Source organism: Giraffa tippelskirchi, chromosome 3, assembly GCF_054371585.1.
Source record: "Giraffa tippelskirchi isolate mGirTip1 chromosome 3, T2T-mGirTip1v1.2.pri, whole genome shotgun sequence".
Taxonomy (NCBI): Eukaryota; Metazoa; Chordata; class Mammalia; order Artiodactyla; family Giraffidae; genus Giraffa; species Giraffa tippelskirchi.
In genome coordinates, this window is record NC_137277.1 from 117,116,982 (window position 1) to 117,139,858 (window position 22,877).

General features: G+C 34.3%; 1 protein-coding gene and 1 pseudogene across 2 annotated transcripts in view; one reads left to right on the forward strand and one right to left on the reverse strand.

The window, feature by feature from the left end:
• The window catches only part of LRP1B (LDL receptor related protein 1B), a 2,070,111-nt gene that overhangs the window by 1,595,930 nt on the left and 451,304 nt on the right, over window positions 1-22,877 (forward strand). The window lies entirely within an intron of this gene.
• LOC145543415 (protein CFDP2 pseudogene) overlaps window positions 19,671-22,877 on the reverse strand; it is a 48,479-nt pseudogene continuing 45,272 nt past the window's right edge. The window contains exon 2 of the transcript XR_014080704.1: window positions 19,671-22,841. The product of XR_014080704.1 is annotated as a protein CFDP2 pseudogene, transcript variant X2 (transcript). The remainder of the gene's footprint in view (window positions 22,842-22,877) is intronic.

Sequence of the window (22,877 nt, forward strand, 5' to 3'; positions counted from 1 at the left end):
TGTTCATGTTCAGTTCTAACTCTTCTTGACCTGCATACATGTTTCTCAGGAGGCAGGTAAGGTGGTCTGGTATTCCCATCTCTTTAAGAATTTTCCAGTTTGTTGTGATACACATAGTCAAGGGCTTTAGTGTAGTCAATGAAGCTTAAATAGATGTTCTTCTGGAATCCCTTTGCTTTTTCTAGGATCCAATGTGTGTGCTTAGTTGCTCAGTCAAGTCCAACTCTTTTCAACCTCATGGAATATACAGTCCATGGAATTCTCCAGACAAGCATACTGGAGTGGGTAGCCTTTCCATTCTCCAGGTGATCTTCCTAACTGAGGGATTGAACCCAGGTCTCCCACATCGCAGGCAGATTCTTTACCAATTTAGCCACAAGGGCTCTATGATCCAATGGATGCTGGCAATTTGATCTCTGGTTCTTCTGCCTTTTCTATATCCAGCCGTACATCTGGAAGTTTTCAGTTCATGTACTTCCAAGCTTAGCTTGAAGGATTTTGAGCATTACCTTGCTAGCATGTGAAATGAGTGTAACTGTGCAGTGGTTTGAACACTCTTTGGCACTTCCTTTCTTTGGGATTGGAATGAAAACTGACCTTTTCCAGTCCTGTGGCTACTGCTGAGTTCCAAACTTGGTGGCATATTGAGTGCAGCACTTTCACAGCATCATCTCTTAGGATTTGAAAATGCTCAGATGGAATTTCATAACCTCCACTAGCTTTGTTCGTAGTGATGCTTCCTAAGGCCCACTTGACTTCACGTTCCAGGATGTCTGGCTCTAGGTGAGTGATATAGTAAATCAGCTATTCTTCAATAAAAAATGCAAAATGTAAAATAAAAATAAATAAAAGTTACTACTCCAAAAAAAAAAAAAAAGTTACTACTCCAACATTTCTGTTGTAAACACCTTTGCAAACTAAAGTATTTGCTGTTACTCTTCTGAAATGATTAGCATTTAGCAATTTTCTCTCCATGCCAGGTATTTGCATTACTTTTCTATCAGTGTGTGTGTTTAATCACTAAGTCATGTCTGATTCTTTGCACCCCATGGACTGCAACCCACCAGGCTCCACTGTCCATGCATATTTTTTCAGGGAAGAATACTGGAGTGAGTTGCCATTTCCTCCTCCAGAGCTTCTTCTTGACCCAGGGACTGAACCTGTGACTCCTGCTCAGTTTCCTGCATTAGTAGGCATATTCTTTATCACAGAGCCAGCAGGGAAGTTCTTTTTTCTCTTTATATGTGCACAATTTTCTAAATTTCTCCCAGCAGAAATGGAGTTACCTCTGAGAATTGATATTTTAGACCTACGGCTATGTTTCACAAGTTTTACTTAAAAACAGACATTCTCTGACAAGATAAAAATATTTTGCTACAGGGAATATTGTAAAATTTTCAGAATCTTTCCTTTCTGATTCTTCTATTTGTATCTATTCTAGTGAAAATGATATTCTTCTAAAATTCTGTTTTTATTAATATCAACAGAGAATTAGATAAGTTCTAAGACTTTTTCCAATACCTCAAATTCACTCTTGTTCTCTATCATTTATAAAAATTCTTCTAATTCTATCTGGAGTTGATATACAGAAATTAAAAATGAAGAAAAAAAATAAATGTTTGCTCTCTTCCATCCCAAGGGAGTTCATGTTAATATAAGACATGTATTATTAAGTTTTTTCCTTAACTTATATAACAATTCACATGTTGTAACACCTATGCTTATATAATTATATAAATAAAAGCTGTGGACTATTTTGTTCACCTCTATTTTATAATCCCTATTTTTCTCTCTCAAGAAATATTCATATGTATATAGTCAAATGAACTGGTCTTTATTCCTTTAAATAGCCATGTAATATTATATATTGTAAATATACTGTATTTTATTAATTCTCTGTTGATTACCAATAGTCTTGACTTGAGTTTTTTCTATTCTAAATTATATTAAAACAAATATTTTTATAGTACTGCTTTATTCTTCTAAGGTAGAATTACATTCAAGTTTTTATCACAATATTCAGGAATAAATGATAGAATTAAGGTAATTATCCAGGTTACTAATACAGACTGTTTCAGCTAGGTATATATTCTAAAATTTGTTTTTTGTATTTTAATGTTATATAACTTAATTATTGATTTTAAATGTTTATCATGAATTGGGATAGTTTAAATCTAAAAATATCTTTGAAGTGTATCATAAAAATATGATATGCATATGAGATATATATGAAACAAGGTGATAAAATAAAAATTATTTCCAACCAAAAACTTTAATAAATAGGTGATTTTCACAGAGAAATAAGTTCTACCTTACCCACTCATAGGATTTAATCCAGTGGACAATTTTTAAACTAATTTTGTCTATGCGTATCCATAGTCTTAAAACACTGATAATGCAACTGCATTTTTTTTATCGGTTCCAGTGATCTAATTACAATTTCTCCATATCATAAATGGAGGGGTTTGCTCTCTTATTTTTAATTGTATATTTTCTAGCACTTTTGTTAATACCATTCTGGACATAGAGAATGTTTGATTCAATTGTTAAAGTGAGAGACATTCACCATAGGAACTTGAGAAGGTAACTAATTGTTAATATTTATGTTTTAAATTTCCTAATGATTGCTACTTGATTTCAATATTTCCTGTGTAAGACTACATAATGAAATCATTAAACTAACTTTTACCTCTGATAATGGAAAAGGAATAGAATCAATGGCTTTCACAGCAAGAAGGATAGGAGATAAAAACAGATAGTAAGAAAACATGAGAAGTCACATTATTAACAAAATAAAATGAACAACAGTGTACATTTATCTACTTGTCCTTTTAAACTCAACTGAAATGACAGTTGAAAACAACAAAGTTTAAAAAAAAAGAGAAAGAAAAAACGGAAGACAAGAAGAAATAGTGATTAGAAGAAGAAACAAATTTGGAAGATAGCAGGCAAAAGTTTAGTTAACGCCTTAACAAAGTAGAGGAAATTCAAATTAGAAGTGACTATAAGGAGGGAAAGGAAGAAATGAGTTCATTTACTCTAAAGACACTATAAGAATATGGGGTCCTGATTTTCCAGAATTGAGACAAGAGGGCTGAGACTTCAATACATTTGCAGTCTCCACGTTGTGTCATCTCATTTCTCTACACTCGATGTTGACTATAGGCTCACATAAAACATAGGAGAATTTTTCTCCAGACAAAGTGATTGTTCTAAGAGGTTAGATCTCAAGATACTGCTGTTTGGGAGTCCCCATAGAAAAGGCCTGAACATCTAGTATAAAATACATGCTTGGCATAGAGTTTCTAATCAGCTTAAGAACTCACATTTAAATATGGATAGACAGATAGTGTATATTAAGGCATATATGTGGAACCTAGAAAAACAGTACAGATGAATCTATTTCTAAGGGAGGAATAGAGACACAGAAGTATAGAATATACATGTGGACAAAGAGGTGTGAATGGGAGAGTGGGACAAATTGAGAAATTGGTATTGACATACATATGCACGCACACACACACACACAAACACGTATATATATATATATATATATATATATATATATATATATATATATATATAAAATAGATGTGTAAAATAGATAGCTAGGGGGAAGTTTCTACAAAGCACTGGAAACTCAGCTTGGTGTTCTGTGATGACATAGAGGGATGGGATGGTTGTGGGGTGGGAGGAAGGACCAAGACAGAGGGGATATATGTATGCATATGTTGATTCACTTCAATGTACAGCAGAAACTAATATATGATAGTAAAACAATTACATTTCAATAAAAAAGATCACTAGCATCACACAACTAGATTAATAAAAGTAAATTTGAATAGACAGCCAAATATCACCAGACATTTGAGAAATGCATCAATGAAAAAGAATGACCAAAACCAACCAACTGACAAAAAGTAAGCCATAAAATACAGATAAACAGGGAATGGTAGAAATTTTTTAAAATTTACTGAAGGTATTCCAAGAAAATATGTAGCAATAAAATGAATAGATAGCTATTACAAAAGAATAATCAGTGAACAAAGAAGAGCTTTTGAAATCAAATATATGATACCAATTTTTGAAAAAATTCAGTTGAAGATTCAAGAAATAAAATTGTGAAGAATCTTGTAATTGAAGAAAAGACAAACATGAATGTCAGGAGAAAACAACATACTTGAACTTTTAATGCATAAAATCCAACATATTTCAATGAAGTGATAAAATTCAGTTTTTCAAGTCTAAAGGACACAAGTGTCCATACTGTAAAACCTCAGTTTAGCACAAGAAATAAAACAAAATAACAAACCATACAGATTTCTCAGGGGGCAGCTAAGGTGGTCTGTCATTCATTCCCATCTCTTTAAGAATTTTCCACAGTTTGTTGTGATTCACACAGTCAAAGGCTTTGGCGTAGTCATTAAAGCAGAAGTAGTTTGTTTTGTTCTGTTGTTTTTGAGATTGCATCCAAGTACTGCATTTCAGACTCTCTGTTGATGATGAGGGCTGCTCCATTTCTTCTAAGGGATTCTTGCCCACAGTAGTAGATATAATGATCATATGAATTAAATTTGCCTGTTCCAGTCCATTTTGGCTCACTGATTTCTAAAATGGTGATGTTCACTCTTGCCATTTCCTGTTTGACCACTTTCAATTTACCTTGATTCATAAACTGAACATTCCAGGTTCCTAGGCAGTATTGTTCTTTACAGTATCAGCCTTTACTTCCATAACCAGTCACATCCAGAACTGGGTGTTGTTTTTGCTTTGACTCAGCCTCTTCATTCTCTCCACTCTTCTCCAATAGTGTATTGGGCACCTACTGACCAGTTCATCTTTCGAGGTCATATCTTTTTGCCTTTTCATACTGTTCATTGGTTCTCAAGGGAAGAATACTGAAGTGGTTTGCCATTCCTTTCTCCAGTGGGCCTCATTTTGTCAGAATTCTCAACCATAACCTGTCCATCTTGGGTGGCCCTACACGACATGGCTCATAGTTTCATTGAGTTAGACAAGGCTGTGATCCAAGTGATCAATTTGGTTAGTTTTCTGTAATTGTGGTTTCCATTCTGTCTGCCCTCTGATGCATAAGAGGCTTGTGGAAGCTTCCTGATGGGAGGGACTGGCTGTATTTCACCCATGAGGTTTAATACTATCCTAATATGTATTAGCTATTTTTTCTCCTTATGTAATGTTCTGTTCAAGTTCTTTGCCCATTGATCTTTTTGAGGTTAAGTACTTTTCTAATTGATTTGTATGAGCTATTTGAACATTGATATTTTCTTTTCATAGTTTTATGGAAAATACTTTAGGAGGGTGTTTCATTGTAATTTTGCACATGACATCTTTTACTTTTAAAATATACATCTATCCAAATCCTTTTCCCTCACCTTTGTGGTTTTCCCTTAGGTTCTTAAGACTCTCTCATCCCTGGATTACTTAAAGTCTTACCTTTATGTAAAAACACTTTCATGCTGCATTTGGGCATATGGTGAATCAACTATACTTCATTTAAAAAATACTAACAAATCCTGCATATGAAGAAAAAACTCAAGAGCTTCTATAACAAGAATTAAAATGATAACATATTAGGAACAAGTCTAAGAATGAAATTTAAATTTTTAACATCATCAATGGAGTATTGTTTTCAAAATTTAGAGAAAAAAATTCAAGTTAGAATTAAATGCTGGCCAAATTATCAATTAATGCAAAGACATTTTCTGACATGGATGGTCAAATATTTAATTCTGATGAACTTTACTTAAGAACCTATAGAAGAATGTGCATTTTGCCAAGGAAGAAAAGAAAACAAACCAGAGAAAAATGTAGTCTTCAGGATATAAGAGAATCTCATACAACCCATATGAACAACCAAAATCTCCCAACATAAAAATTGTGCATCAGGCATAGAAAATGCCTGCTCTAAATTAAAGCAAGAGAATCTCTAGTGCAATTTTATGTTTAATCAATGTACCATTTATAAAAAATTAAAGATAAGTACATAGAAAAGGAAGCAAGTACAAACAGATTTTGTTGTTTTTTTAACAACGGGAAAAATAAAAGTACAAGGAAGGAAACATACACTAGTATAATACTTGGCTCTGCAGTGAAAACACAATTGAACATAAAAATATTGAAAACATATAAGAAGTAGGTATCCACGCTCCCAGAGATTGTCTAGAATTAATAAGAACCATTGAGGTATACATTTTTTATAAATATTAAGAACAAACTTAGAAGAAATGGCTTTAAGAGTTGACAAAATAATTGTTATTACAAGATTTTGTTTGACTGAATAAGAAGGGGATGGGACTGTATGGAATGGTAATTTTTAAGAGAACATTTTTAATAATACATATTTTTGAAGAACTCTAGGAGCATTTATCACATTAAAAATTAAGTATTACTTTAGATAATGACTAATAATTTTGAAAAGTTATATTTCTTCCTATATTCCCAATAACTGAAATAATAATTATCAATAAATATGCAATCACTAGACAACATTTGAACATTTAAAGACTGGATGAGATTGGAAGTCAATTTGTTACCAAAAATATTTTTTTCTTGATGTGTTTTTATTTTTCACCTGCCTCATATCCAGTGACCATTTCCTTCTCTAGCCTCTTAACCCTAACATAAAATTTTTGGTTTTTTTTTTGGTTTAGATCATGTATTTTGACACTTTAATATTATATTTTATTGGTTTATGTTTGTATGGTCTTCCCAGTGAGAGTTCAAGTATCTTCTTTTGCATCTAAGCCCACAGTCAATGTAGTGTTCACCATTTGCTATGCTAAATAGTCTCCATTTCTTATATGGCATATATCTGTGTTTGAATATCACCTTCCCTGGTGGCTCAGTGGTAAAGAATCCCCCTGCAATGCATGAGACATGAGTTTGATCCCTAGGTCAGGAAGATCCCCTGGAGGAGGGCATGGCAACCCACTCCAGTATTCTTGCCTAGAGAATCCCATGGACAGAGGAACCTGGAGGGCTACAGTACATGGGGTCACAAAGAACAGATCTTTAGTACCTTCCCACTCCATCACCTATAATCTAGTAGAACTGTTATTCAGCAGAGAACATGGTAAAATAGATTAAAGATGCTTGTACAAACAGTATCATCATTCTGTCTATCTAAATCACTGAACATCGATCTACCACTCATAATCTACTAGGTGACATGTTTCAAGCAAAGTGGAATCTACTGGTCAAAACAATCCCATTATTCTAGCACATTTCATGCTCAATGAAAAGAAATTTATAACATATAAGGGATCCTTTATTCAATAGGTTTTCAGTTCACTAAAAACAGATTTACAATTCAGGAATGACCCATTGCCTCACATGTTTTCAGCTCACTGAAACAGATTTACTACTCAGAAACAACTCATTATTTAACATGTTTCCAGTTCACTGAAAATAGATTTACAACTCATATGTAGCCCATTATCCAACATAGTTCCAGCTCACTGAATATTGATTTAGAATTCATAAACAGCACATTATCTTACAAATTTTCAGCTCACTGAACAGATTTGCAAATCATAAACAACCTATTATCTATCATGTTTCCAGCTCACAGAAAGTAGATTTACAGTGTATAAACAATCTATTATCTTACATGTTACAGTTCACTGAAGATTGATAGAGAACTCAGAAAGAACCCCCAGGAACCAAGAATCCACCTTGGAAGGACATTAAATAAAGGATATAAGAAAGTTGGCTCCATTGCATAAAACTTTTTATTTGGCCTTAAGGTACAAACTTATATCAGAAAGTATATTTAAAGATTTAATCATTATTTTCAAACTTCAAATTTTATATGAAAAAAAAATCAGGTGAATTTAAGGGTATGATAACTATAGTTTTGTGGATTTTGAAAAACGTTTGTATTAATTTATGAAAATTCAGAATACAAAAGTAAAACTATTAAAATGATTATTGCTATGGATGAATTGCATCCTTTATAACCTTAACTTATTCCTAAAGATTCTCACTCTATTATGTTTGTAGAAGCATTAAAATATATTAATATTTTTTGAATTGTTAACATACTGAACTCTACTAGATGTATTGAAAACAAATTTTAAAAACAGATAAACTTCCTTTTGGATATAATAAATTTAACATCAGATGTGCTCACTGGACAGTTTATTTTTATGTTATCAATGTGAAAAGACTCCAGGGTATCCAGAAGCTAAACCTTTATTAATATTTTGCACCTGTCATTCAAATGTATTATTACTGTTTTATTCAGTGTAACTTGTAAAACCACAATGAAAAATGTTTCATTTAATATACTGTTAGCATAAATATAAAATATTGAGCACTGCATGATTTTAAATACATATTAATTTATGAGTTTATCATGTTACCTTTTAAACTTTTCATTATGGATATCTTCAAATAAGTACAAAAGTAAAGAGAGAAGTCCAATTAACCCCCATTGACTTGTTAGTCTGTCAACCAGCAGCAATATGACTATTTTTGTTTCATCTATTCAACCTCTCCCTCTCTCATACTGTACTATTGCATTACTTTGAAACAAACTCCAGACAGCATATGTCACCATTAAATATTTCAACACATATCAATAAGAAATAGATTTTCGTTTTTATAAAATAATTACAATAATATCATGTTGAAATAGTCCCTTAATAGCTATCATTTTATATCAAGCTTACTGTTTACCCCATATCTTTTTTTACATATTAGCATATCTCCTTTTATTGACCTTCACCTTTTACACTTCAATTTTTTTTTCTCTATGAATTGAAGGTTTGTGGCAACTCTGCATTGAGCAAGGCTATTGGCACTATTTTTCCAACAGCATTTGCTTACTTTGTCTCTCTTACATTTTGGTAATTCTTGGACTATTTCAAGGCTTTTCATTATTATTATATTTGTTATAGTGATCTACGATAAGTGATCTTTGATGTTACTATTATAACTGTTTGGGGGGCAAGGAACCGCACCCATTTAAGACAACAAATGTAATCCATAAATGTATGTGTCCTGACTGTTCCACCAACCAGCCTCTCCCTTGTCTCTCTCCCTCTCCTCAGGCCTCCCTATTCCCTGAGACACAACAATATTGAGATGAGCCCAGTTAGTAAACCTACATCATTCTCTGTGTTCCAAGTGAAAGGAAGAATCACAGGTCTGTCACATTAAATCAAAAGATAGAAATAATTAAGCTTAGTGAGGAAAGCATGTTGAAAGCCAAGATAGGCTGAAAGCAAGGCCTCTTGGGCCAAACAGTCAATTTATGAATGCAAAGGAAAAGTTCTTGAAGAAAATTTAAAAGGCTACTTCAGTGAACACACAAATGAAAAGAAAAACAAAGCAGCCTTATTTTCTGATATGGAGGAAGTTTCAGTGGTTTAGATAGATCAAACCAGCTACAACATTCCCTTTTTTCAAAATTTACTGCTGAGCAAGACTTTTAAGTATTTGATTTTGGGAAGACTGAAAGAGGTGAGGAATCTGCAGAAGAAAAGTTTGAGGCTAGGAAAGGTTTATGAAGTTTAAGGGAAAATGCCACTTCCATAACGTGAAAGTGTAAAATGATGCAGAAATTGCTGATATAGAAGCTTCAGTAAGTTATCCAGAAGATCTCAGAAAATTAATGAAGGTGGGCACACAAAACAACAGCTTTGCAGTGTAGATAAAATGGCCTTTGATTGGAATAAGATGCCATCGAGGACTTTCATAGAGAGAAGCCAATCAATATCTGCCTTCAAAGAATAGGCTATCTAGTTAGGGGCTAATACAGCTGATGACTTTAACTTAAAAGTGCTCATTTACTGTATTGAAAATCCTAGGGCCCTTACAAATTATGCTAAATCTACTCCACTTGTGCTCGATAAAAGAATCAACAAAGCTTGAATGACACATCTGTTCACAACATGGTTTACCAGTTATGTTTACCCCACTGTTGAGACCTCTGTTCAAAAAAAAAAAACTTTCAAATTATTACTGATCATTGACAAAGCACTTGGTCACCCAAGACCTCTGTTGGTGATGCACAAGGATATTCATGTCTGCTAACACAACATCCACTCTTGGAACCCATATAGCAAAGATTAAACTTGCAAGTCTTACATTATTTAAGAAATAAAAGTTGTAAGGTTACAGCTGCCATAGATAGTGATTTCTCTGATGGATCTGTGCAATGTAAATCAAAACTTTCTGGAAAGTATTCAATATCCTTGATACCATGAAGAATGTTTCTAATTGATACGAAGAGGTCAAAATACCAATCATAACAGGAGTTTGGAAGGAGTTAATTCCAACCTTCATGGATGACTTTGAGAGAGACAAAACTTCAGTGAAGGAATTAACAGCAGATGTGTTGGAAATAGCAAGAGAACTAGAATTAGAGGTGGAGCCTGAAGATGAGACTGAATTGTTGCAATCTCATGATAAAACTATGATGGAAGAGGAGTTACTTCTTATAGAAGAGCAAAGAAAATGGTTTCTTGAGATGGAATCTACTCCTGGTGAAGAGTAGAATGTTGAAGAATGTTATGAAGATTGTTGAAATGTCAAAGAATATTGGGAAACAATATTGAGAATATTACATAAGTTTAATTGATAAAGCAGCAGCAAGGTTTGGTAGGAATGACTCCAATTCTGAAAGAAGTTCTACTGAGGGTAAAATGCTATCAAACGGCATTGCACGCTACAGAGAAATTTTTCATGAAAGAAGAGTCTTGTTAATGCAGCAAACTTTACTGTTGTCTTATTTTAAGAAATTGCCACGACCACTCCAGACTTTATCAACCACCACCTTAGTCAGTCAGCAGCCATCAAAAGCAAGGCAAGAACCTCCATAAGCAAAAAGATTGACTCACTGCAGGCTAAAATTATATTTTTTAGTAACAAATTATTGTTTAAGTAAAATATGCTTATTTTTTATATAATGCTACTGTGCACTTAATATAGTATAGTGTAAACATAATTTTATATGCACTGGGAAACAAAAATAATTGTGTGACTCCCTTTATTGTGGTGGTCTAGCACTAAACCCACAATGTCTCTGAGGTATGCCTGTTTATACTTTCCTCTCTATTTCCAATACTGTGCTATAGTTTACCCATATTTGTTGGGTAGTAGAATTATTCAGTGTATTATCTAAAATGTTACAAGAAATTATAATATGGTCATGGTATTTTCCAGGTAAGTGTGTTTATTTCTCTTCCTTGTCCTCATAGGTTAATGCTCTTATTTTCACGACTCTTATTCCTACTAAATTAAGGGAAAAAGGTTCATTGTGTGTGCTTCATGAAAGACATCAATCAGCATAGAGTAGTACTCAATAAATATTTGTTAAGTTGATAAAAAAGACAAAACTAGCTAAGTAGCAGGAAAATTTCCCAAGATTTACCCTGGCTCTGTGATGTAAAATGACACGGAAATGAGTGAGTTTCTAGGTCTCTTTCACCCTTTCTTCATCAATAGGGCAATTATAATAATTTTCCATATATGGATAGTTACATTTTCTACCAAGTAGCCCACTTTACATTATTGTAGAATAATCTCTCTTGTAAAGTTAAAATAAAAATTAAATATTCTACATGCTTATATTTTTCAAGATGCATAATGTTTCTTACCAAAGTGATGCGCATATATATATATATATTTCTGTGAAAAGATATTTGTATATATTATATTGACCAGGGTGCCTATCAGCCCTACTACATTTCACAAGATAAAATAATTTGCCATGTATGGAAACTCTATACAAATTTTAAACTTCAAATATAGGGCAGAGAAAGAAATATGCCTAGTTTTAATTTAAACTGACAATTTCTTATATATTATTTAAATTCCTATTCTTGTTTCTGATACTATTGTCAATTTTTGTCTCTAATTTATCCTAATTTAGCTGTCACAGGGGCATTTACTTTGCTATTTTTCTTAAATCTCCATGCTTTGTGGTTTTTTTGGTAACTTTTTTTCCCTTGAGCTTGCATTTTTTTCCAGCTTTATTGAGATGTATCTGACATATAATACTGTGCAACTGTAAAGTGTACAATGTGCTAATTAGACACATACATTGTAAAATAATTACCACCTAACAATGCTAAACATTGCAAAATTACCATTTCATTTTTGTGATGAGAACATAAAATCTACTCTCCCAGCAACTTTCAAGTGTATAATACAACATTATTAATACAATCACCATGCTGTACATGAGATTTCCAGAAGTTATTAATCTTATAACTGTAAATTTGTCCCTTTTGATCATTTTTTTTCCTTTGGTGTTTTCCTGGCATAATCCATCTTGTTATCAATAGACACTGTGATATTCTCAATCATTTTCTGCAAACTGTAGAAAGGGTTCTGAAATAGTGTGCACTCATGATTTTGCTAGAATTAGTACATCTCTTTAAAATAAAACAAAAACTTGTGAAGTTTCTTCACTAAGTTATTATATTTTGTCACAAAGTCTGCCAATGTGTATTTACATGAGAGAATCTGTTAGTAGATTTCCATTTTTAACAGTAGGTCTGGACTTTTGTGACAATGACAAGAACAATTCTAAAATCACTGAGGAGTGGGCAATACAAAAAGCATGATTAATCTCTGTTTGTGGTCTGACACAGATGACTTGCCTTCCCAGAATTATTTTAAATGATATTTTTGACTCCCAGATGTGCCAAATGAGATATAAAATCAGTTAAACTTGTCCCTTTGAGAATTAAACTAGTAAACAGAGAGGTTTATGGCTTCCTTATTCATTTAGTTAAGATACAGTAAGTGCTTTTTAGAAGTCAGGTATTTATCTGGTCTCTGATGGAATATCATAAATAAAATCCAGTCCCTGCCTTAAGGAGCTTCTTTTCTTCCCCTTAAGAACAACTACCCTAGGAGGGAATCACTTAAACAAATTCATGAATAAATGAAACAACAGAATAAAGCCCAAAGGACAGAATAATTTACTAGCTGGAGGGACCGGAGTAGAAATGACTGAGAACAAGCTGGTAGGAATATGAACAGGAATTACCACTCACAAGACTGAAAATATATAGGATGAGAGAAAATAGAAGAAGCTTGAAAGGCCTCTTTCCACTATTGAAGGTCTAAAAAAACAAGTATAAAAGCAGGAGTCAGACTATGGAGGTCACAATTAGTCTCTCTTCCTCCCTCCCTCCTTCATTTCACTTTTAACTAATGAAGCTACTTGGGTAGTACAGCTTTGGGGATCTTGCTCTTTTCAGTTCAGTTCATTCACTCAGTTGTGTCTGACTCTTTGCGACCCCATGGACTGCAACACACCAGGCCTCCCTGTCCATCACCAACTCCCAGAGTTTACCCAAACTCGTGTCCATTGAGTCGGTGATGCCATCCAACTATCTCATCCTCTGTCATTCACTTCTCCTCCTGCCCTCAATCTTTCTCAGCATCAGGGTCTTTTCAAATGAGTCAGCTCCTCACATCAGGTGGCCAAAGTATTAGAGTTTCAGCTTCAACATCAGTCTTTCCAATGAATGCTCTTGACTGATCTCCTTTAGGATAGATTGGTTGGATCTCCTTACAGTCCAAGGGACTCTCAAGAGTCTTCAACACCACAGTTCAAAAGCATCAATTCTTCATATTTTATTATTTGTTAATAGAAACTAGTGCTAGAAACTAAAGAATATTTACTTCTTAGAGGTAGAAACTGAAATATTTACTGAAGAAATGATATAATGCCTTGGACTTGCTTTAAAATAATCCATTGATTATTATCCATAATGCACTGAGAGTGGGGGAATGGGGGAGGGGTCTTTGGAGGGGGGGGTCTTACAGATAAAACATGATTAGCCATATATCGATACTAACTGAAACTGATAGATGAATTCTTGGGGGGTCATCAGACTGCTCCTTGGTGTTTACATGAAAATGTCCACGGAAAAAAGTTAAAAATGTAAAATATTCAGAAATTAATATGCATGTGAAAATTGTACAATCTTCAGGTTTTTGTTTTTTTTTAATATTTGCTGTCTCCAGTGTAGTCTATGAATTCCCTAAGTGTAAGAGTTTTATCTTTTAGCATTTATCACCATGAGTTAGAAAAAAGATACTAAGCAGAACCAAAATGAGTAGATGAAATATTTGAATTACTAGTAAAACGGAGAAATAAGCCATTGTTGTTTTGTTTTTTAAACTTCCACTTAGAGAAGTTCCAAGGTCTCAGCAGGCCTTTACAACTATGTCAAAGACTAAATGCTAGAGACCATTACACCTCAATGTTAGAAAAGTATCTTTTAAAAAATTATAAACAAAATATGGAAAGGAAATATAATGCCAAAATGAAAAGATCTCAAAAGGCCAGTAGTTATATAAGGATCAAATGAATGAGTTAGCTAGGTTTGCAGTGCATGTGACATTTGTGAAGTAGCTTAATTGTACAAAACAGATAAATTTTCTATGTACATTTTAAAAATCTGGCTTGGATTATTGAGGTATTTTGAGATTTTTGTATCCCTGATCCTAGAAAATTGTTAAACCAGGTTAATTCAAAGTTTATTTGCTAGAAATATAGGAGCTAAAACAGATGATTACCATCAGGGTTAACAAATATAGAATTTGGAAATCACTATTGTTACTCCTTAAAGATGTGAATAACTTGTTAATGAACAATTTTGCTGACAGATAAAGACATTCTTATTTCTTCAAATATAATATCAATTATTTTTGAGCATCTACTGTATTTTAAGTGTAATTCAAGGGGACTAGATTTAAAGCTAGTAAAACTTTATATATATATAAGACAATTGAATTTAAGAATCCATAAAAGTTTCTTACTTAATCCCAGGACCGCTCTCCTGGTTTTGGAAATGTTGGGTAGAATTTAGTTGTATCATTTGACAGTAATGATTATATTTACTGGTGTGTGGGAAAAGTAACGCAGTGGCACTAGTATTTTACATGGCACTCTAGTAGTAAGTTGTGTGAACTACACAGACAGCAGATGTTTCTTTATGATAGGAAGAGAACTTTAGCAAGATGTTTCAGATGTCAAATTCTTTTTTGCTTAGCATCCCTTCTTGTCTCTTATGAGTAAGCATAATTTCTCTTAAACATATGGTCAAAAATGAAGTAAGCCTGGGAAATCCCACTTATAACTTCAGTCTACGGTACTGGGGGGAAAATATTCTGAATTAGTAATAAAAACCATCTGTTCTCACTTAGAAGAAAATGCTTCACATTGATGAAATGAGACTAATGTTCAGCATTTTAAAAAGTGTAAAGGAATATTGTAATCGAAACAGTGTTCTTATTTAACAAAATGTCAAACCCATTTATTCATACTGTCTAATCAATCTTCAAAATTTAAGTGTTTAACAATCTTTAGAATTTTTGATAAAAAGTGAGGCTTTTTCCTTTGCATGCATATCAATGTTCATAAATATGTTAAATATCAAGATATTTATTTTCAGAAAATAGTCAATTAATATCAAAACTTGCTTATAAGAATAAGCTATTTATAACAATTTACTTTTTACTTATTTTTTTCTGTCTTTTTAATCTGCAGTACTAATTTAGGGATATTGAAGTACAGTTTCATAATCCAGAGAAATATAATAAAGAAAATTTAAAACAATTATAATCTAACCCCTGGATATACCTACTGTTAACATTTTAGTTTCTTTTTGATATTATTTGTAAATTTTATTTTCTTAAATCAAAGAGTTATATATTTATAATTTAAAAATCAACTAGATCTATAAATTCTATAAAAATAGCAATCAATATTTCATTTCACAATCCACATTGCTATTTCCCAGATGCAGTTAATTTAAACTTATAGCTATTTGTCATTTTTATCTCCATATATAAATGTCATGTAATACTTCTATTTTTTTACAATTCAGTTTTGTAGATTACTTTTCACTGCCAAATATGAACAAAAAGTACTTGGCTTTCTTACATAGCTTTCAGACTTTCTGGCCGAATACATATTTTCTATCTCATCCTTTCTATATGGTTATATAATAATTCTATTTCATTCCATAGTCACTCTTTACATTATTATCATCATATAAATTTGAATGGTGTTAAACTATTTAGTACATTATGGTTATATTTCCTTTTTTATACAACTTTCTTGCCTCTATTAATTTAATAATTCTTTTTTCTCACCTTTGTTTATAGTACCTATTACTACTACACCATCACATTCTCTTAAACAGGTATGTTGTCTTAGTAGCTTTCCCCAGAATAGTCAAGGGAATAAACTTGTAACCTTACAATTTTCAAAAATGCTTTCTTTCTAACTCCTTGCTTTATTATTGTATATTCTCAGAGACTTCCTCAAATTTATTTTCTAATCTTTATTGATTTTTAAATTTTTGCTGCTGCTGCTGCTGCTAAGCCGCTTCAGTCGTGTCCGACTCTGTGCGACCCCATAGACGGCAGCCCACCAGGCTCCCCCGTCCCTGGGATTCTCCAGGCAAGAAAACTGGAGTGGGTTGCCATTTCCTTCTCCAGTGCATGAAAGGGAAAAGTGAAAGTGAAGTTGCTCAGTCATGTCCGACTCCTAGCGACCCCATGGACCACAGCCTACCAGGCTCCTCCGTCCATGGGATTTTCCAGGCAAGAGTACTGGAGTGGGGTGCCATTGCCTTCTCCAAATTTTTGCTACCATATTTTAATTTCTTAAAGCTCTTTTGAGAATATTCCTTAGCAGTTTGTTTTACAACTTTATATTCTTTTCCAGTATTTCTGTTTTCTTCATCTTCCTTTTCAATGTGTTATTTTGTTTGTCTGGCCTTTTCATACTGGAGTTATTCCTCAAAAGTATGGGGTTACTTAGATGTACACTGATATCCAGACTGGGATGTCTCTGCTCAGGATGTTTTTTCTCCCTAGTTCACCTTTTTTTTTTTGGTGTTTCCCCCCTCATCTCTGAGTGGGTTTTAAAAATCCAGATTTCCTTTGAATCAGCTTCTCCACAGTAAAGCTTTCATTTTTTTGTCCCTTGTTTTTCAAGCTGCTACATGCAAGTGCTTCTCAACCAGACCTTGAACCAATCCTTCCACTTTGCCGAACCATCCAACCCTATCATCCATGATACTTGCTATGTCTAATTCCTGAGCCTTTCCAGGATACTGCAAATGAAAAAAAAAAAAAAAGATTCTTAGCATTGATCTTTCTAAAATATGATAAATTAGTAATAACATACCAAAATTCTAACTTTAAATTCTTGTCATCTCTACTATAATTTCATTTTGAAAATTCATGTGTTTGTGTACATATGTATGAATATGCGTTTTAATATTTACTTTTATTTCTGTGTTTTGGGAGAATGTGATAAATTTGTATTTGACCTTTCATGTTTAAGTGGAAATCTTTTCAGTACCCACTGCACATGTAACTAACATGCACAAGCAGCTCTGCATTAACAAGTTTCTTCTAGCATGAGATATGCATACATATAGCCATTTTTATGTATGGAATGCTTGCCTATTCTACACAAAAACTTCTCATTTTTAAAAATTGACTCCCAAGTATATTTTGAAAATTTCTACAAATTTCATGCTTGTATGAACATTTATCTCAAAAATGATCAAATATTGAATGCTGATGTCAGAACACAAATTCCCAGGTCTCGATGCAACTCATACTTTTGTTAGTATAATGGCAAGATATGCATTCATTATCTATTGTAGGCCACTGTAATAGTGCATCATTTAAATTCAGAACTATAGCAGAGGTTTCCATTAATAAAAATTTAGTGTATGTATTATTTATAATGCAAGTTAATGGCACCTGAACTATTTCCTTACAAGCAAATTTTCAGAATCAATTATTTTGAATGATGTAAACATCTATAAATAAATATGGACACGTAGAATGTTTAATCAAACTTAGTATAAAATTGGATAGATATCTTTGTGTCCTAATATTTTTTCTACCATCTATTTGCATAAACATAAGCTATTAAATACTCTTCTAAATTATGATTTGACTATATAACAATTTATTAAATGTGTGTACCATAATTTATTTAGGTATTCCATAATAACTGGGCATTTCACATGTTTCCAGTTTTCATAAGTATAAAATCATGGACTGTCTTTTTCATGGATGATTCATGGAGCAATTATGAGATTTTTTGGGGGGGATGCTAATAAACGTGAATAGTCCAACTTTTTCTTCCAACTTTATCTAGTAACCTCAAAGTTTTAACTTTGTTAATATCATTGAGAATTTAAATTGAGAGTTTTCAGTGTTCTTTTTTAGAATCTTTATTTTCAAGAATAGTTTGTTACAGTTGTAACAAGCTTTGTAAAACAGTCAACTTTTCTTTTAAACAACATATTAAGCTGGTTTCAGTAATCCCATAAAATGATTTATATACATATTGCCTTCCATTACCTAGTTACTCAGATGGGTTGATATTTTAGATGGACTGACTGTGTCTTCAACTAAGTAAATGTGCTTGAGTGGTTATTTCTGTTTCTGTATGTAATACTGTTGTTTCTTCTATACACAAAAGGAAAACTTTCTGATTAAAAATTTTTTTATGTTTCTATTCTTTGCTGCCCAAATTCTGTATATAACACTACATTTTCCTCTAAAGTTTGGTGGTGTAAGGTGTGTAAAATTAATGTGGAATCTTGTTCCTTTGTCCAGCATGTTTTGTGTTTTTTCAAACCCTACCACGCAATTCTCAATGGACACTGACTGAGTATCCTACAAATTTAATACAACTCTAAAACTATCTGCCTGGAGCTAGCATCCGATCCCAGAGATTAAGGCCTTAGTCTCACAAGGCTTCGCTCACTTCAGATGCCAATCACAAGTCTTGGTTGTTATTTGTGCTTCTGACAGAATGGCTATCAATCAGAAGTTTCCACAACTCCCTCCCCCAGTTGTTAATTTGCTAGAGTGGCTCACAGAACTCAGAGAAATTTTTACTTGCATTCACCACTCTACTACAGAGCACCAGTCCCCAACCTCCAAGATCTGATGCTTGAGGATCTGAGGTGGAGCTGATGCGATAATAGAAATAAAGTTCACAATAAATGGAATGTACTTGAATCATCCTGAAACCATCCTCCCAAAAATTATCTTCCACAAAACTGGTCCCTGGTGCCAAAAAGTTTGGGGAACTGCTGTCAAAGGACATTATAAAGAAAACATATGAGGGACCAGGTGAAGAGATAAAAAAGAATTCCAAGAGTGAGATCCAAAAAAAGTCTCAAGTCCAAGAGCTTCTGTCCCCACATAATTGGCATGTGTGAGTGCAATCACTAACTGAGAAAATAATCAGACCTCCTGGTTCAAGAGTTTTTATAGAATTTAATCTGCAGTTCCCCCTTCCCCTTTCCAGGAGCCAGTGGATTCTGAGCCCTCTGATCACTTGTTTTTTTTTTTGGTGACCAGCCCCATCCAAAGGCTATCCAGCAGCCCCACCTTAAATCACCTCATTAGCATAAACTGAAAAATGCTCAACAGGCACTCCTTATGAGTAATAAAAAATACTACTATCACTCAGGAAATTCCAAGCATTTTAGAAGTTATGTGTATGGAATCAGGGACACAAAACAACAATATTTCTTATTATACCACACTTTGTATATAGTTTTATTTTCCTGTCTTGAAGCTCTTTAGCCATTCAATATAAAAATTGTTCACAATAAATCTAAGAATGGTTCTAATTTTTTCCTAGATTGTTTTTTTTTTTACTCTTCCTATGCAATATTTTCACCTTATGGGAACCATAAACCAAAAATCTGTAACAGATATATGCACACACACAACAAAATCTAAACACAACACTAAGTTCAGTTCAGTTGCTCAGTCATGTCCGACTCTTTGTGAGCCCATGAACCACAGCATGCCAGGCCTCCCTGTCCATCAACAACTCCCTGAGTTTACCCAAACTCATGTCCATTGAGTTGGTGATGCCATGCAATCATCTCATCCTCCGTCATCCCCTTCCCCTCCTACCTTCAATCTTTCCCAACATCAGGGTCTTTTCAAACGAGTCAGCTCTTCGCATCAGGTGGTCAAAATATTGGAGTTTCAGCTTCAACATCAGTCCTTACAATGAACACACAGGACTGATCTCCTTTAGGATGGACTGGTTGAATCTCCTTTCAGTCCAAGGGACTCTTAAGAGTCTTCTCCAACACTACAGTTCAAAAGCATCAATTCTTCGGCGCTCAGCTTTCTTCACCATCCAAATCTCACATCCATGCATGACTACTGGAAAAATCATAGCCTTGACTAGATGGAACTTTTTTGGCAAAGTAATGTCTCTGCTTTTTAATATGCTGTCTAGGTTGGTCATAATCTTCCTTCCAAGGAGTAACCGTCTTTTGATTTCATGGCTGCAATCACCATCTGCAGTGTTTTTGGAGCCCCCCAAAATAGTCAGCCACTGTTTCCTCATCTATTTGCCATGAAGTGATGGGGCCGGATGCCATGTTCTTAGTTTTCTGAATGTTGAGCTTCAAGCTAACTTTTTCACTCTCCTCTTTTACTTTCATCAAGAGGCTCTTTAGTTCTTCTTCACTTTCTGCCATAAGGGTGGTGTCATCTGCATAGCTGAGGTTATTGATATTTCTCCTGGCAATTTTGATTCCAGCTTGTGCTTCATCCAGCCCAACATTTCTAATGATGTACTCTGCATATAAGTTAAATATGCAGGGTGACAATATACAGCCTTGATGTATTCCTTTTCCTATTTGGAACCAGTCTGTTGTTCCATGTCCAGCTGTAATGTTGCTTCCTGACATGCATACAGGTTTCTCAAGAGGCAGGTGAAGTGGTCTGCTATTCCTATCTCTTTCAGAATTTTCCACAGTTTATTGTGATCCATACAGTCAAAGGCTTTGGCATAGTCAATAAGGCAGAAATAGATGTTTTTCTGGAAATGTCTTGCTTTTTCCATGATCCAGTGAATGTTGGCAATTTAACACAACACTAAAGAGAGCCACAAAATCAAAGAGAACAAAAGAAGGAAAAAAGATGTCCTCCAATTACCAAGCTAAGCACTTGTGCTTTGAGCATTCATGTTTCCATCAGCTCAGATCCTGAGCAAGGTATGTATACTACACTATGTACCCAACCCTCCAACTACCTGGGTCAGAAGGTTCATAGGCTCACATATTAATAACAGTATGATATCCTCTGTAATAAACATAATAATAACTACCATTTAATTAAGCATCTACTACTTGAGTCCTCTATTAGGCCCTGGACATGCATTTTCATTTGCCTAGGAAGAACATCTGAGGATAAAATTACTCAAGATCACACAAATCCACCTTGTATTCTAGAACCTATGTTCTTTCTATGGCACTACTTCTGAATAAAGGCCTGTCCACAGAGTCTCCAAGTTAATATGGCAGTTTCCACCTCTTGGGGCTGTAACCCTAACCTAAATGTAAACAGTCTGGATTGAGGCTCTGACATGCTGTATATATCTTATTAGTCCCCTCCCAGCAATGACTGCACCTGACTTGTGGACTCAGTAACTGGCTAGAGTCCTGCTCCTTCAGGGATCGGTTTCTGGCAGTAAGGCCATTCACTGGTTTCTGTCCGGACCAGTAGTACTGCTGGCCCCACTCCTCATGGAATCTTTAGGCTGGAGTTAGTTCACCCAGCCTGACCTATCTTCAACACCTTCTCCATAATAAATGCTGATGAGTGATGTTTGGATGGTCACCTACTGTGGGCCAGCATGACATTAAGCACCTAAAATTTATTGTTGAATTTGAGTTGTACCTAGCTACTCTGGACCCTCAGGCTGCCATTCATCTGAGCCCACATCAGATCATGACTAAAAGCATAAAGAAATATTCCTTTGGTATGTTGCCATAGTTGAAAAGACATTGTGCAAAAGATACACCAAGAAAAAACACATGTGAGATGTACACAGAAAGATTCTGCATCCTCAGAATCAGGGATTGTTGGTCATAGTCCACACTTTCAGCAGGAAACACTCAACACAGGTTTGTAAAATCACATAAGTGGGATAAGCAAGTTGAAAAAAGTGGTGATTGCTGAGGTAGAGTCACAATTAGTCTCAACTGGAAGCAATTCATCCTATAGACACTATACCGTATATTACTTGTTTTCAATGTGCATGAAAATCACTTGGGGGTCTTGTTGCAAACGTGGATTCTAACTCAGTCCCTCTGAGGTGGGGCCTGAAGTTCTGCATTTCAACAAGCTCCCCTAACATGCTGAAAGCCACTGATCCTCAGCATACACTTTGCATACCAACTGCAAAAACATCTTTGACACTAGTTTGAAAAGAAACAAATATAGTTGACTTACTTGTACTTAAGTCACGCATGTAGGAGGTATTAGCACCTTCCAGCCAATGTACATGATCTTACCAGAAAACTAATAATTCATAGAGGAAAAAGACCAAGCCACACTGAATCTTAGAGCGTGAGGGCATGGGGGCTGAGAGGTCTGGAAACGCATATAGAAATCAAGAAAGGGAAAGAATGGACACCAGTCATAGAAACAGCAGCAGCATTGTTTAACTGAATAAACAAATCTATGTTTAAAAATCAGAGAAAAAGGTAGCCTGGCATATTTGAAGTCAGATCTGGGAATGACAATCCCAGGACACTAGACGCATTGGCGCAGGAAAGGCAAACTTCAAAGTCTTAACAACAAGCAATGGAAAGAAATCAGTGCAGGCAACACACCACCATGTTGAGCATCGCATCACGATTGTCCAGAAAGCAGTGAGGTAGATTCCCAGTGAACTTACCTGCTCATCTTCAGCTACCAGAAAGAACTGAGCAAGGGAAATCAACGGAAACAGCATGCCCAGCAAGCAATCCTGAAAGGGACGAAGTCCGGAGCTGGAAAATTCAGCAAAAGCTCAGCTCTGCTGCTCA